The 16,483-nt window shown below is 50.3% G+C and overlaps 1 pseudogene; it reads left to right on the plus strand.

Moving 5' to 3' along the window:
• The first annotated feature begins 1,595 nt into the window (after positions 1 to 1,595).
• Positions 1,596 to 15,806, plus strand: LOC136640664 (NACHT, LRR and PYD domains-containing protein 3-like; annotated as a pseudogene).
• Positions 15,807 to 16,483: the final 677 nt, after the last annotated feature.

Raw genomic sequence — 16,483 nt, forward strand, 5'->3', positions numbered from 1 at the left:
GATGTAAGTGACGTCACAGAGCCTACCCCTTGCTATAGTAGTGGTATTGGGGCTCCTGCTGGCCCATTCATTTCTGCGATTTCTTGTGGCCCATTTCTCGTAAGATGGGCCACTGTTCTGCGTGCGTGAACATGTCTAAACAACGAGCAAGACTAGCTTTGCATACAGTGCATTACTGTAGTTGTGCTCAGGATGAGGAAGGCCTGAGCCTTGAGTTTGGCGCAGATGGCAGAGCTTTACTAGCTGGTGAACTGCTCAGCGATGCTGCTGGATACTGCCACAGCCTGTATTTCAGCTTGTCCAAAAGCAATCAAGACTAGAAGCTGTCATGACCACAACAGGCAATATCCGAGTTGCTGTGATATTCTTGAGGACTCTTGAGCATGATATCACAAGATTTGCCAGTCCTGCTGCTGGGACTTGAATAATTGGGTTTGACTGGCTGCCAGCATATGTATTTGATTTGTGTACCACCAAAGCAGTTTATTAACAGCAAAATTTGTTTTGGTGTTTTCTCCTTTTGAACCTCAGGTACCAGGGGGGCACGTTGGCTGCTTGTGCCTCTTCCCTGCACAGCAGCTTTCTAAGCAGCAGGAAAGCAGTTGGGGGGGGGGAGAACATGCCTGTGGCAGGAAACCTAGGCAGCCCTCTACCCAGAAGAACCTGGCAGCAGCTGTTCCTGGGCCTGCTGTTAAGATGCCACATGTCCCTGTGTTATGGAAAGGGAAGATGGGATATAAATTAGAGAAGATGTAGAGTAGCGTCCAGGTCTGGAGCAGAGCATTGGTAATCGGTCATGCAGCAGAAATGGCCCCTTCAAGGACATCACTGGACACCATAAGTGAGCTGTGACCAGTTGGGTGGCAGGGCTGGGCTGGTGCCTGGATATAAAAGATGCTCCAGGGGAGGAGGGAAGGTGGTGGAGACGGGGGGGGGGGGGAAGAATGGGACATGAAGGAGTAAGGCAGGCAGGGAAAAGCTGGAGAAAGAAGCAGTGGGGATCTGCAGAAAAGGTGAGCTGGATTGCAAATGGCAGACTTGAAAGCAGGAAGAATATGGGAAGGGGGGCAGGATGCCCAGAGAGAGGCAAAAAGCAGGGACCAGAAGATGCAGAGGAGAGAGAAGTGCCACCCTCAGTGGGTGGCTGAGTTTGGAAACCAGGTCACCCCCCTCCCCGCAAGGGGAAAGGGAGACTCGCTTCTCCACCCTGTGCAAGCTGTGTGCTGCACAGCTTTGTAGATTGCAACGACCTTGAGCGCTTCTCAGCTTTGTAACTGAAATGTCTGGCCTGGTGGTGGTAGGAAGGCACAGCTTCACTTAAGCACAAGCTTTTCACCTAGTTTTGTTTCTCATCTGACCTCACTCAGATAACGGCAGCTCTGCGGTCTCGGGACGGGTCAAACAGTGACTGGTACACCTGTCTACTCTGTCTGAAGGCAGCACCTTGCTGCAGAGCTCAGGGGTCTGCAAATGGCTCCTTCGCAGTGTGTTAACTCCCAACAGAAGGGGGCCTGCCAGGATGTGGAGAGCCTGCCCTCACCCTGACCCCAGCGTCGGAAGTGGTGCTGCCAAAGGGGGGCCTAGAAGGGGGAAAGTCTGTGGGAAGCAAATTTTGCTTTCAGTTCTGCCTGCGAAGGCTTCCAGGCAGTTCCACCAGGAGGAACCGGTGGGGAATCATCAGTCTGCATCATTCCTGGTGAGTTGCTGTGACGTTTCTCTGACTGTCCTCAGGAAAAGTGGTTGGGGGGGGGAGTCTTGAACTGTAGGAGACAGCCTGGTGTCTTCTATCAGTGACATGTGACACAGGGAAAGACCATGGTAGTCACCTCGGGCTGCTTGCCGCAGGATGTGGTGACGGCATCTGGCCTGGATGCCTTTAAAAGGGGATTGGACAAGTTTCTGGAGGAAAAATCCATTATGGGATACAAGCCATGATGTGTATGCGCAACCTCCTGATTTTAGAAATGGGCTATGTCAGAAGGCCAGATGCAAGGGAGGGCGCCAGAATGAGGTCTCTTGTTATCTGGTGTGCTCCCTGGGGCATTTGGTGGGCCGCTGTGAGATACAGGAAGCTGGACTAGATGGGCCTATGGCCTGATCCAGGGGGGCTGTTCTTATGTTCTTATGCAGCTCTGAATGCTGCTGGGGGTGGCAGAGAGGGAGGTGGGCTCATTCATGGTAAGATGCTCCAGCACAAACCTCACCAAGCATTTCCCTGAGGGCTGTGGAGTTTGGTGTGTTACCAAGTTGGTGTCTGGGGAGACAACTTGGGAGTTGAACCTTGTGTGACCCTCAGGTGCTGCTTGAGGCAAGTGTTCACCCAGCTGCTTGCAACCTGGCAAGGGCCTTCCACCCTCATGCCCACCACATCGCTTGGGTGTTGGGCCCCCTCAGAACAGTCCCTTGCTGGGTTGGGGGTTTTGCATTCTCTACCATCTTAGATGCACTCTGTGAGCTTGGGGCTGACATCTTGATACCGTGCTGGGGAGGGTGAATGAGTGTGTATGTGTGGATGGACTGCCTCTTGTGTCCTTATCATGCTCAAGTGTAAATATGAAAATGAAAGTCACTGCAGAGGCAGTGCAAAGTCTGCCTGGTGTGTGATGAAGTCACAGCTGCTGCAGTGCACTCTCCCCACTGCACCGTCTCCTGCTGCAGATTTGCAATGACAGAGATGGGGGAAGCCCTTGAAGATGCCCTCCTCTTCGCCCTGGACGACCTTCGTGGGGAGAACTTCAAGCGGTTCAAGAATAAGCTGCGTTTCCTGGCCACGGAGAGCATTGCCTGGAGCAAACTGGAAAGCGCTGACCCTGTGGACACAGTGCAGCTGCTGATTGAGGCCTATGGCAAGGAGGGGGCCCGAGAAATGGCCATTGAGGTTCTCCGGGCTATCAACTTGCGCGATTCCGCCACTAGACTCCAACAGTGGAAATGCAATGGTAAGCAAGGCTCTCTTGATGGTGTGCTTCCTGAGGCATTTGGTGGGCCGCTGTGGGATACAGGAAGCTGGATTAGATGGGCCTATGGCCTGATCCAGCAGGGCTGTTCTTATGTTCAGGGTTGCCATCATCTTTGTTTCTTGACAAGGTTTCTGTAGCCTTTAGGTTTGTGTGGCAGGCAGAAGCCCAACAGGTGATCCCTGCTGGGAAAAGCTTCATCTTTGCTTTTCTGACAGTGTTAGAGAAAAAAGGGGGCAGGTGAGATGATGTTGTGCAGCTTCCAGGCAGGCTTGGAAAGTAGCCCTTTTCTTGGTAGACGTCACTCACAGGGTTCAGTAGTCAGAGGTGCAACTTCTATAATGGGCTTGCCTTCCTGTTCTCCCATTCTACTCTCTCATTTGCCTCACCCCTCCATGCCCAAGTTATTCTTGCCCCACATTTGCAAAAACCCAAATTTTACAAATGGAATATCCTGGGGCAATGAGGGGCATCTACAGGAGAGTGCCAGCCTTGCCTTGCGAATCAAGAGTGCCTGGCAGTAAAGAAGAGGGTGCTGTTTGTAAACTAAGAGTTCAGGAACTCTGTCGTAGCAGAAGGTCTTCCCAAAGGGTTGAGTGTCCCACAGTCTATCATAAACACAGAAGAAAGCAACAGAGCCCCAAAGCCAAAACAAAACACCAAAACCAGCGGAATGGGGGAGCCAAGCACTTTCTCTGCCTGCTGCACCAAATTCCTCCTTCCCCTCTCCAGTCCACAGGCGTCTTGGCTTTAAACATGTTTGGAATCTCTCCAGTAGAAATCATCGCTGTGGGTGAGAGACAAAGATCAGATGGGGGCAGGATTTTGGGCCCAGGGCAGACGGGATCTGGCCGTGTTGTGGGGTGATGAGTTTAGCAGACGTCTGTAATAGATCACAGTGGTGCTCTCAGCACTCTGAGTGACTCCATCTCCATCTTTTGCAGAGCGATGACAGAAGTGTTCGACATGTGCTCCTTGAACCTACTGAGCCCCTATGGGCTGGAGCATCCTGGTCCTCACAGCCAGCCTGAGTGCTCTGGGCTGTCTCCACCCAGACACTGGCCCTTCATGCCTTCTCACCAGCCCGTGTCCTGAGTGAACCCCTGGCCACCCCAACACTTACCCATCATCAGGTTCCTTCATCTGCCTCTTGAAGAAGCTACCTAGAACTCTGCAAATACAGCCTTTTCCCTACAGCATGCAGTTAGTTCTCTTACTTGAGTCATTTGTTAGTAAAACTTCTTTTGAATACAAGGATGCTTTTTAAACTTGCAAAGTATTTAACAAATATGCATCAGTTCTTTGATGGGTAGTTGATGTAGCACAGATGCTAAGGCGGCAATCCTATACACACTTTCCTGGGAGTAAGCTTCACTGAACACAGTGGGACTTCTGAGTGCATATGCAAAGCATTGCACCCTAAGACTGAATCAGGACCAGTTCAGGTCTGGCCTCTGCCATGAATTTTCACCGGCTGGCCACTCCTCCTTGGCATCAGACTTCCCCAGCTACAACATGGGGAGATAATGCTTGCCGGTAACAGAAGGCTCACGCATGTGGAGCATTTTGCACATGTAGAAAGTACTACACAAATGCTAAGTTTTATCTTCCACTTGCTGGGGGGGTGGAGAGAGTGTGTCACCCATCCCATATTACACAGTGGAGCCAGTTAACCATGCAGCAGTTAGCGCTAGAGGAGGATCTGGGAGAACCAGGTTCAAATCCCCACTCTGCCGTGAAGCTCATTGGGTGGCTTTGAGCCAAATGCTCTCTCTCAGCTGCCTCTCCCTTGGAGGACAACTTCCTTGGAGGCACAGAAGAACCTGATATGCTGTCCTGAGCTTCTTGGACGAACCTGTGACAGAAATGAGACTTGCATCCAGGAGCCCCCCCCTCCCCCAGGGCACACCATCTCCTCACCATGGCACATTGCACTTTGGCCTGGGTAGGGCACTCAGTAGGGTCTGGGCTTGAAAGTGAACTGGACTGCTGTCAGGACAGAGGGTTGGTTGTGTCCACTTTCATCATCTTCCATTCCTTTCTTGGAATGTACTGAGGCTGCCTTCTCAAAGCCACATGAAGAAGACACCAGTGGGATGGTCATATATTTTACCTTGCTGTGGCTGACTTCTGCACCTCTGTATTTGGGGCTAATGTGCTGCCTACTAGTGCTTTAAGCTACATGTTGGGGTTTTGTTTTTGCACTGGAAGATATTCTGAGGCAGCCCTTGGCTACTTTCCACTTGGATTACAACACAATGGCAAAAGTTAAGGTTCCGAGGGTGCAGAATGTTTGGGGATGTTTGAATGTGGTTTAAGCAGCAGCTTGGCCCTTCCTGAACAAAACCCTTAAACTACAGCCTGCCCTACTATTTTTAGCCTGTGCCTTTAACAGCAAGTTTCTCAGCAAATATGAGCAACTGATAATACTTACTATGCTACAAATGCCTCAGAGTGGGTTGTGAGTGCTGAGTGAACACTAACCAGTAGGTGCCACTCTCCTTGGTTGATCTGTGGCTCTCCAACTCCTTCCTTGACAGGTGGACAGAGACAGGTGACCCTGCACTGAGTCAGACTGCAGGCTCACCTGGCTCAGCATTGTTCGCTCTCCAAAGCCTCCATGGCTGATCTTTGGCAGCCCTGTACTAGAGGCGTTGAGGGTTGAATCTGGGATTTGGGGCGTGAAACACTGTGGTCCCGTCTGACCAGTGTCCCCTCTGTGTGATTATATCAGATTGCAGGAAGAAATATAGAAGGTACGTCCAAGAGGTGTTTTGGGGTATTCCGGAATGGGGCTCCAGCTCTGACCCAGTGATGAGTCTCAGCCGAAGATACACAGAGCTGCTTCTTACCAGGAAAACACACCCCTTAGGAAGGGCCCGTGCACAGCTCATGGCCAAGGAGAGGATGGACTGGGAGGGGGGGGGCTCGCCCAGAAGACTCCCCAGTGGTGGGCTTAGAAGGTGTGTTTGGCACAGATGCTGATGGCCAAAGCTCCAGAACTGTTGTGCTGCTGGGACCTGCTGGAGTGGGGAAAACCACTGCCCTGCGGAAGCTGATGTTGGACTGGGCATCTGGCAAGCTCTGGCAGGGCAAATTTGACTATGCTTTTTACATCTCTTGTGGGGCAGTGAGCCTCAGCAGTGAGCCTGTGAGCATATTTGACCTGCTGCTCTGGGGCTGCTCCCCAGGGACCCTCCTAGCAGAGGACATCCTGAGGAACCAAAGCAGTGTCGTCCTCCTTGTTGACGGTTTCGATGAACTGAACCAAGATGGCCTCCCGAGTGACGTAGCGAGCAGTGACCAGCACAGGAAACAGGCTCCGGCAAACGTGGTGTGGGGCCTGCTGAAGAGAAAGCTCCTCCCCAAGAGCCACCTCATTGTAACTACAAGGCCTCAGGCTCTGCAGTCTCTCCAGCTGTATCTGCGGTCACCACGGTTTGTGGAAGTGCTGGGATTTCGCCCGGCTCAGAGGCAGGAGTACTTCCACCAGTTCTTTGAGGGCAGAGAAGAAGAAGCCACTTGTGCCTTCGAGTCTGTGAGGAGAAATGAGTCCCTGTTCAGCCTGTGCTCTCTCCCTGTTGTGTGCTGGATTCTCTGCTCCATCTGCCAAGAGACACCCCAAAGGGACACCCTCAGGGAGATTCCAGAGACTGCGACAGTCACAGATGTGCACATGATGCTGCTCTTTAGCCTGTTGGGACATCACTCCAGGCTGAACCTGCTGGAAGGGCTCTGCTCCTTAGCCAAAGATGGGGTGCTCTGTCAGGCAGTGGCCTTTGGCGAGATCACAGTGAAGGGCCATGGCTTAGACCATTCAGACCTGAAAACCCTTTCCAGGAGTGGGAGGGTGCTTCATCGAGAGGCCCACCCAGCAGCCCCTTACAGGTTCACCCTCTTCAGCTTCCAGGAATTCTTTGCTGCCTTGTTCTACTTTGTGTGTGTGGATGGAAGGGCAGCAACACCTCTGAAAGGCCTGGAGGAGATTTTGGGGAATAAGAAAGAAAACAGAAGTGACTGTTTTTTGCTGGTGCGCTTCCTCTTTGGCCTCTCCAATACTAGGAGGTTGAGGGCTCTACAGAAAACCTGGGGCTGCAAGACATTTGGGACAGGAATGCAGCAGGAGTTGCTAAGGTGGGTGGAGAAAGGAATCAAGCAACAGTCGTTCAGGAGAGGGGAGCAACTGCTGGAATTGTGCCATTGCCTCTATGAGATGGAGGATCTGGAGCTTGCCAAGCATGTGATGGGACAAGTCCAAGCTCTGGACCTCCAAGACCAGCTCTCCACTAAGTCAGATGTTGTGGCTCTTTCATTTTGTCTGTCAGCCTCTGATGGTCTCCACTCACTCCGACTTGCTGGCTGTGAGTTGGAGACCACAGGACTCAACCAGCTCTTAAGAGGTCTTTTGAAGTCTTCAGAGATCCAGTAAGTACATCAGGGACACTCACCCCAAAAATAGTGTCACCCAGTGGCATAGCAAGTGGGGAGCAGGGGGCAGTCTACCCCAGGTATCAGGCCAGAAGGGGCAGCCACATGAGGACTAGCCAAGATCGCAGCAACTATGAAGTGAGTCAGCTGAATTCTGCTCGACCTCAGCCAAGTCGGGCAAGCTGCTCCTTCGCTCCAAGCCTGGCCGCTGCAGACCTCGGAGTGGACCGAGTCTGAAGTGGAGTGTTCTGCAGCAGATTTCATGCGAGAAGCACTTGGTGGTGACATGAAAACACCATCACATCACTGTCAATTACTTCTGCATCTGCACACATGGTGGGGTGATGCACCAGGTCCAGGACAAGTAGCGATGCCACTGGTGTCACCTGGACAATTTGGTTGTCCTGTATCCAGAATGGGTACCAAGCTTTTAACTCAGCACAACCTGAGCCCACAACCAAATGATGCAGGGTATGACCAGCCCCTAAAATCAGTGATTGGTTGCTTACTGGACATATTGGTCAAAGCACGTGTATCCCTGCCCCTTCTACATTGACATTACTTTCTAATTTGTCCTCCTTTTTTTCTGGCTGTCTCTCACCTTTCTCTCCCCAAATGTCCCTTCTTTTGTGCATTTGTCTCTCCCTATTTCAATTTTCCTCCTTTTTTGTATCTTTCATCCTCCATCTCCATTTCAACCTTTCCTTTAGGTTCTTGGTTTCAGTCTTTGCCCTCCCACCTTTCCCCATATATCTTGCCTTCCATTCTGCCCCCCAGCCGACTCTGTGTCTTCCCCCTTCTCCAAGTTTTCTCTGTTCCCTTCCCCCCCCATACACATCTGGTTCATCAGATTCACCCTGCTGAATTATTTTCTTGGGTGATTGTGGCTGGTCTGGATAATGTGTTGCAGGCAGTGTGTGCTCCAGGTGGCCAGTGAGCCAGCAGGCAATTTTGAGGGGTGGACAGAAATGTGGTGGTGAGAGGGTTCAAAAGGAGGGGGGGGGCAAAAGGAGACATAGGAGGTGACCCCATGACAGAAGGTGACCCCTAGACAACTAGAAGACATGGAGAATAGCAGGAGTTGGTGGGAAGGTCTGGGGACCAGCAAGGGAGAAGGAAAGAGTGGGGCAGGAGAGAGAGTAGGAGGAGGAGAAAGAGGGAGAGTAGGAGAGAAGGGTTAGGAGAAATCTTACCCAAAGTAGGGGGAAGATGTGGCAGCCAGGAGACCCCCGGTCTGTCTCAAACCATAAGCAGAGAGGGTCCATGGGCACCCCTAGCACCCCCGCCCCCCACAGCCCTAGCCTAAGGACACAGCTGCGCACCCAAGTGCTTATCCCCAGAGGGAAGCACCAGGACAAAGAGCCTCCAGTTGACCCCTTATTTACCTTGCTGGAGTGATGTGAAGGACCAGCAGGGCCACTCTGGCAAAGAGGGCTGCAAGAAGCTCAGATTTTGAAAGCCCTTCCCCCCCACCCCACCCTCCCTCCCTCCCTCCCTCCACATAGCACCCCCAAATAAAGGCCTGAACTGAGCAGCAGCCTCCAGTGTTTGGACTGTTTCCTGGGTTGAAACCAAAAGAGGTCATTCCCCCACCCATGTGATGGAACTACCCCCTTGGCAGGAGGCATGGGGGGAGAGGCCACAGCTGCCTTCGGGTTCTACCAGGCAGCACATGCACCCAAGTGCTGAAGCAGCTGCACACTGGGCCCAATCCTATCCAACTTTCCAGCACCAATGCAGCCATGCCAGTGGGGCAGGCAAGGCATCCTATGGTGGTAGTAGGAGTCTCCGAGGCCTCTTCAAGGTAAGGGAACAGCTCAGAACTACATTGTAGCTGCATCAGTGCTGGAAAGTTGGACAGAGTTGGGCCCATTGACAGTCAGGCTTTCCCTGTGGCTGCCATGATCTGAAACAGCTGTGCAATTGACTTATGATCTAAGACTTTCATGGCCAGTACTATGAGGGTTGCAGTAAGAACTGTTTGGGCTTAATGGCCATAGTCTCGTATGTTCAGCAAAAGTTGCAAGGGACCTCCTCTTCCTGGCAGGGATTTATAGAATCACATGTAGCTGTGGTCAAGTGTGCACAGACACCACAACAAGGAGTGTGAGCATCAGGGTAAAGAACATGAGTGACACTGTCGGTTGCTACAGGTTGACAAATCAGTTGATCATGTAGCAAAGGCAGGCTATAGAATGGATTTTCCAACATGCATAAGGATTGTCTGCAACTACTCAATACCACACTCAAATTTACAGGGAAGTGACTGAGATTTACAGGGAAGCGACTGATTTCTTTACCCAGCGTGTAATTAGTTTGTGGAACTCTTTGCCACAAGAAGTAGTGATGGCATCTTGCCTGGATGCCTTTAAGAGGGGATTGGACAAACTTCTGGAGGAAAAACTCATTACGGGTTACAAGTCATAGTAGGTATGTGCAAGCTCTTGGTTTTAGAGGTAGGCTGCCTCCGATTGCCAGATGCAGGGGAGGGCACCAGAACGCAGGTTGTGCCTATTGCCTTGTGTGCTCCCTGGGGCATTTGGTGGGCCACTGTGAGATGCAGGAAGCTGGACTAGATGGGCCTTTGGCCTGATCCAGCGGGGGCTCTTCTTATGTTCTTATGAGAACATACAAAACACTGTAACAATATGAATCAGGAGGAGGAGACTTTGAGCATCAGCAATGCTTGGCTACCAGCCCTTAGAAAGGTGAGGATTCAGGGATTTGGAACAGGAAAAGAATTGGGTTGTGAAAAGAAAGTTCAGAGTTCTTTAAGAAACTCAAGGTGAGCAGGTAGAAGATCAGTGGACAGTTATTGACAGTTGCTCTGGGGTGAGACGAACAGTCTGTGGTTCTCACCTCTAGTCCTTTGAAAAAGCCCACCAAAGGTGTGGATGACATACTTGGAAATGAAATCCTTCATAGACTCTGGCCATTAACCTGAACAATTCTTAATGCAACACTAATGGCTGCACAACTGCACCAGACCAGCTGGAGAGGCTCATGGCTAAACCACTAGGTAGGACCTTTCTAGCTGCCTGGTGGCAAGTGTGAGCAAAGCTGCACAGATCTACTTCTTAATATTTTCGCAAAGTTGTTTTAGCTTTTGCCTTGTTCCTTTGAAGATCTTGGGTTGCCAATGAGAATTTAGTATACTAGGTATAATCGCTATACATTGCTGTCTGGGACTTTAATGTCCACCATATTTGATAGAATGGGGGAATTATGGCAGACATATTTAAACTTAGAAAACTTGTGAGTGACATGTTGGCAAACACAAGGAAGAGCTCTCTCTCTCCAGTTTGTTACCCTTTGGCGTTATCTTTGGGCCATGCAACTTCCTTCCTGCAGGCTGAACCGCTGTGGACTCACAGCTGCCGCATGCCAAGTTCTCTCCTCAGTCTTGGAGACGAACCAGAGTCTGACCACTTTGGACCTGGGTGAAAATCCCCTGGATGATCTGGGAGTGATCCACTTATGTGATGGACTGACCGATGTGCGCTGTAAGCTGCAAAGTCTGCGGTAAGTGACTTGATGCTCCCTGGCCCCAAACAGAATGTGGCATTCAAAATCAAGAGCAGCATCACTCCCGACATTTGTTATATAGCTGAGGAACGGGGTGCTTGTCTTCTCCTGTTTCTACTTGATCCCACTGATTCTGCAGATGAGTTAATAGCTCTTTTATGGGAAATGGAAATAAGGTTGGGCAGCCTCCCCTGGCAGTGGGACATCCAGATGGACCCATCAGCTGTGAGCCTACTCTTGCAGAGGAAGTGCAACCCCACTCAGAACCGCTTGACAATCCAGTGCCTGAATCGCAGTCCTCCAAAGCAGGAGGACCCCCATTTTGTCTGGATTTAATTTCAGTTTGTTGAGCCTCATTCCATTCCCAACCAGCTCTGGGCCTAAATTACCTGAGCCATGAGCAAGCAGCCATGAGATCCTGATCCACATCTATGATTTATCACATCTGCCTACAGGATGGAGTGACCTCTCCTCACCTTCCTGTGCTATGGAAGGAAAAGATGGGGAGCAAATATCCTCAGCCTGAGAACAAATTCCCACAAAAAGACAAAGGCTCTCTCCTGAGCTCCCCTCTGTCTCCCCCAGGCTACAGAGCTGCAATCTCACAGCTGCTGCGTGTGAGCACCTTTCCTTAGTCTTGGGTTCAAGCCAGCACCTCACTGAGCTGGATCTGCAGGAGAATCGCCTAGGGGACGTGGGAGCCAAGAAGTTGTGTGAAGGGCTGAAGCATCCACAATCCAGGCTGCAGAGACTCATGTGAGTGAAATGACAACCATCTCTTGCATCTGGGAGCTATGGGGCCTGGCTTGCGGGCAACTGGGACTGGACAGGGCAGCCCCAGAATACCAGTCACAGAAGTGCACTCCAAACTCAGCCCAACAGCTCTCCCAAACTCTTGTCACAAGAAATTGATTTTTCACCAAATGCAGATTTGTACCTTTGCCACCACCCCTCAACAAGTCCCGTGGGTGGCTCCTGGCAAAGCAATCTTGGGCACAATCCTAACCCACTTTCCAGCATCAACTTCGGGGCAATGCAGCTCCAAGGTGAGGGAACAAACATTCCCTTACCTTGAGGAGGCATCCATGACTGCCCCCCAACTGCAGGATGCAGCACATGCCCCAATAGCAGAGCTATGTCAGAGCTGGAAACTTGTGATTTGGACCTTTGTATAGAATCTTCTGTTACACAGCAACAGGTCAGATGGCTGCTGTTTTGCCAGAGAGGTACCAGCTGTTTTCCACTGGCTCTGCCCTCATGCTTTTCACAGCAGCTCAACATACAAAAAATTAGCAGGTGAAGCTCTTCCTGGCCGGAAATTAGAGACAGGAAAAGTTTAACCAGCTTAATTTCTGCACATCACACACATTTTTGAGGCACAGGACAGAGCAAAGCCAGTAACTGTTGGCAGTACTAGGGTTTTTTTTTTTGTTTTTTTTTTTGCTAAACTGAAGGGTGATGACAGATAAATGAAATAAACTCATGGGAGAAGATTGGTTTTGTGTCTCATTCCCTTACATCCTGATGTTCCGCAGTCCTGGAGCTCTTACAAAGCTGTCTTTCACCCCTGCACACATTGTCCACACCCAATTTTTCTTTTGTATTCTATGCACAACCCTCAACCTTGAGAATCCTTACAGCCATCCTGCAAGGTAAGTCACAATTCTGATAAAATAAGAGAGATTGTAGCTGTGTTAATTCAGTGCCATGCACCAGCTTCCAGCTGCAATGCAATTTAAACTCAGGGCTTCCTGACTCTCACTACACACTGTAGGCAGCTGCCTTCTTCTGACACTCCCTGCAACCTACAGCATCTTCTGCCAGAATAAGTGTGTTGATCTTTTTAAGGTGCCGCATCTTCTCTTTTGCAGGCTCCACACCTGCAGTCTCACAGCTGCTGCATGTGAGGACCTGGCCTCTGTCCTGGAAACCAGTGAGAGCCTACTGGAGCTGGGCCTGGGGGACAACGAGCTGGGAGACGGAGGCGTCAGGCAGCTGTGCACAGCCCTGGGAAAGCCACACTGTACGCTGCAGAGGCTGGTGTGAGTGTCTAATCGTTTTGTGTGTCGCTTATATCAGCAATAACATAAATGGCACTTTAGATGTACAAAGGGCTTTGCGTGGGCTTCTTTGCATTTCCCACAGGATAGAGTGAGGCAGACAGCAAGCATCCTGGCCACCTGACTGTTGGAGAGGGAAAGGCTTGTCCAAGGCCCCCCCAAAAACCAGGGCAGCTCCAAGAAGGTGCAAAAAGCAGTTGGTTGCAAAGCTGTCCAGTAGCGATGCATTTGCGCCTCACTCTTCTGGACCAAATGATTTCTGGAACAAAATCATACAGGGGATGGACAGAGTGGATAGAGAGACGCTCTTTTCCCTCTTGCATAACACCAGGACCAGGGGACATCCATGAAAGTTGAGTGTCAGGAGAGTTAGGACAGAAGAAAATATTTCTTTACCCAGCATGTAATTAGTTTGTGGAACTCTTTGCCACAAGAAGCAGTTATGGCATCTTACCTGGATGCCTTTAAGAGGGGACTGGACAAATTTATGCAGGAGAAGTTCATTATGGGTTACAAGTCATAGTAGGTATGTGCAAGCTCTTGGTTTTAGAGGCTGCCTATAATTGCCAGATGCAGGGGAGGGCACCAGGATGCAGGTTGTGCCTGTTGTCTTGTGTGCTCCCTGGGGCATTTGGTGGGCCACTGTGAGATACAGGAAGCTGGACTAGACGGGCCTTTGGCCTGATCCAGCAGGGTTCTTCTTATGTTCTTACCAAAACAGTTGTTCAAAGACATCTGTGAATGAACTTATAGAGGACAGAAAACAGACCACTGCACTTAAAAATGTTACACTTCTTACCTTGTTCATCCAAGACCAGCATGCAAAGAAGTGGCTGCAGGGCCAGGTTTCTGAAGAGCTCTGCTGGATCAGGCCAGAGTCCAGCTTCCTGTATCTTCCTGTATCTCACAGGGGCCCACCAGATGCATCGGGGAGCACACAAGATAACAAGAGACCTGCATCCTGGTGTCAGTCCCTTGCACCTGGCATTCTGAAGTAGCTCACATGCTCACACAAAGCAGTAACGGGCTCACAATTGCATTGGTTGTGCTTGATGTGTGTTTCAACCCTGGAGCAGCAGCAGGAGGTGATCAATTAGCTACACACTGCTGGACATAAGAGCCTTTTTCTGTTGGAGGATTTGCCTAGCACAGTGGTTCCCAACCTTTGGCAGCCCGCAGACCACTGCGGCAAATTTGGAATTGTTGTGGACCACATGCAACAATTCAGCCCACCCTCCCTCGACACATAAAAATACAATTAAATTTGTAATAATTAGAGATTTATTAGAGATATTATTAGATTTATTAATTATGGAGAGGATTTGTGGGTTGTGGGTTGCTGCTTTTGTTGCTGGCTATGGCTGAAGATGGTCCATTCTCTGTCCTCTCTGGTGGTCCATGGGGAAGTGTCTCCGGAGCAAGCACTCCCCCCCATGTCTACCAGAGAGGGTAAATAATGGACCACCCACAGATGCAGCTGACTGTGCTGTCTCAGTGCTGGCTGTGGGCAGTCTGTTCTCCACCCTCTCTGGTGGCCCATGAGGGGAAGAGCTCAGTTGACGAGACGCTGGAAGGAATCAAAGGTGATTATTTTTCTGAGACCTCATGGACCACTTCTAAGGGTTTTGCAGTCCACTCACTGTCCACAGCTCATAGCATTAGGGTTAGTCAGATGAGTCAAAGAAGTAGTCTTGGTGGAGCTCTAAAGATCTCCACACAGCTTGTGTGTGTGTCTGGCATTTCTGTCTCTGCAGATCTTCTGGCTGACTTTGGTATATTTGTTTCTTTTTCCAGCCTCACAATGGGTTTTCTCAGCCTAACCACCAAGAAAAAACTGCATGCTGCCCGTGCTGCACACCCTGGGCTCATCCTGACCTCCTACTATCCACCCAACTTCTTAGCCTTCCCAGGGCACGAATAAGGGCAAGTTCAACCATCTCTCACTCAGGTGTCTGCAAGGTGATGGGTACACAGCTTCCCAGATCCACAAGCACAACTCAGGCAGTTCCTGTCCTGTTCAGCTGTGAATCTCAAGGTACAGGACGCTGTGCTGCCTACGTACGAGTCAAGTCTGAGCAGCACTACAGTGTGTTGTATTTGTATTGCCAGGTTGCACTTCCTGCTGCTCTAAATACAGAACAGCTGGTCACTTGAATCCTGGACCTAAACTTGTAGCTCAATCCTATCTGGTGGCCATGTTGCTAAAATGCATGTTCCAGCAGTGCAGTGCTTAACAGCTTATACTGTTTGACAGCTTAACAAAGTGTGACACATCAGAGAGTGCAACCTGACCACCACCGCAGAGGCAGCCCAGCAACAGTGGCTTCTACAGGAGCCCCAGTGTCATTAAGGTGGCACAGGATGGTGGAACAGAGGTGGGAGGAATGGGGAAAGGACTAGGGTGGGTATGGGGGTGTGTTGAAGGTGGGAAGGGCAGTTACCAGTGGCAACAAGTCTGCCAATGCCCTTCCTGGCCTTGATCCACCTACCCAGGTCCAATTGGACTTGTGCCATCAAAATAGTTGGCACAGGTCTCAGCAGACCCATTGGGGCAGCAGAGGCTTACCCTGGGGCAAGGGAACAAATGTTTTCTTAGCATTGAGGAGGCATCCAGGACTGCCCCCCCCCCACAGGATGCAGTGCATGCTCTGATGGCACAGCTGCACCCGCAGGGAGGGATTTCAGTAGGATTGCTACTGAAGTTGGGTTAGTCCTGGCTAGGTCCTCTTCCACACTTGCTTAGGAAGTAAGTGTGCTGAGGACCACCACCTTAGATGGTTTTGAACATTTTCTAAGGTCCTTTCTGGGAGCCCATATTGAGCCAAAAGATGTCTTTAAAATATAAATAATAAATACAATTTAGCAGACTGGAGTTGAATGGAGATGCACATTGTCTTTAGGTCAGTTGATTCTGCTAGCTAACACACACACACACACACACACACACACACACACAGCGATATCTTTATGTTACTGTAATAAAACAAAGACTTTGGACATTATTAGCAGTTGCATCCAATGGAGGAGATGAAGGGCACAATCCTAACCAGGTCTACTCAGAAGTAAGTCCTATTTTGTTCAATGGGGCTTACTCTCAGGAAAGCGTGGTTAGGATTGCAGCTGAAGGCTCTCAATTAGTCCATAGCCTGCTCCTCTCAGGGATCTTCTGAAGGCCCTCTCTGAATCTGCAGCTTGATTCTTTTCTTTTCAAAATTCTTCTTTTCAAAATTCAAAATTCCAGTCTCTCTTTCGTGACCAGAACACAAATTGACCCAGTGGATGTGAGGATAATTGGTCTCGCATGATTATAACCCTGTCTCTCCTTGGCACCTCCCTGATTTGTTTCCTCACTTCAAAGTCCTCTTCAGGTTTCTAATCTAGAGGAGGACAGCATGCCCCCACTATTACATCACCCCTTGAGCCTGATAGCTTAACCCGAATGATTCAGTAGTGGAGTCTATCAGCTTACCTAGACAAGATTGATGCCCACAATCAGGCACCTTGTGGTCCTCA

This window comes from Tiliqua scincoides, chromosome 2 (assembly GCF_035046505.1).
Source record: "Tiliqua scincoides isolate rTilSci1 chromosome 2, rTilSci1.hap2, whole genome shotgun sequence".
NCBI lineage: Eukaryota > Metazoa > Chordata > Lepidosauria > Squamata > Scincidae > Tiliqua > Tiliqua scincoides.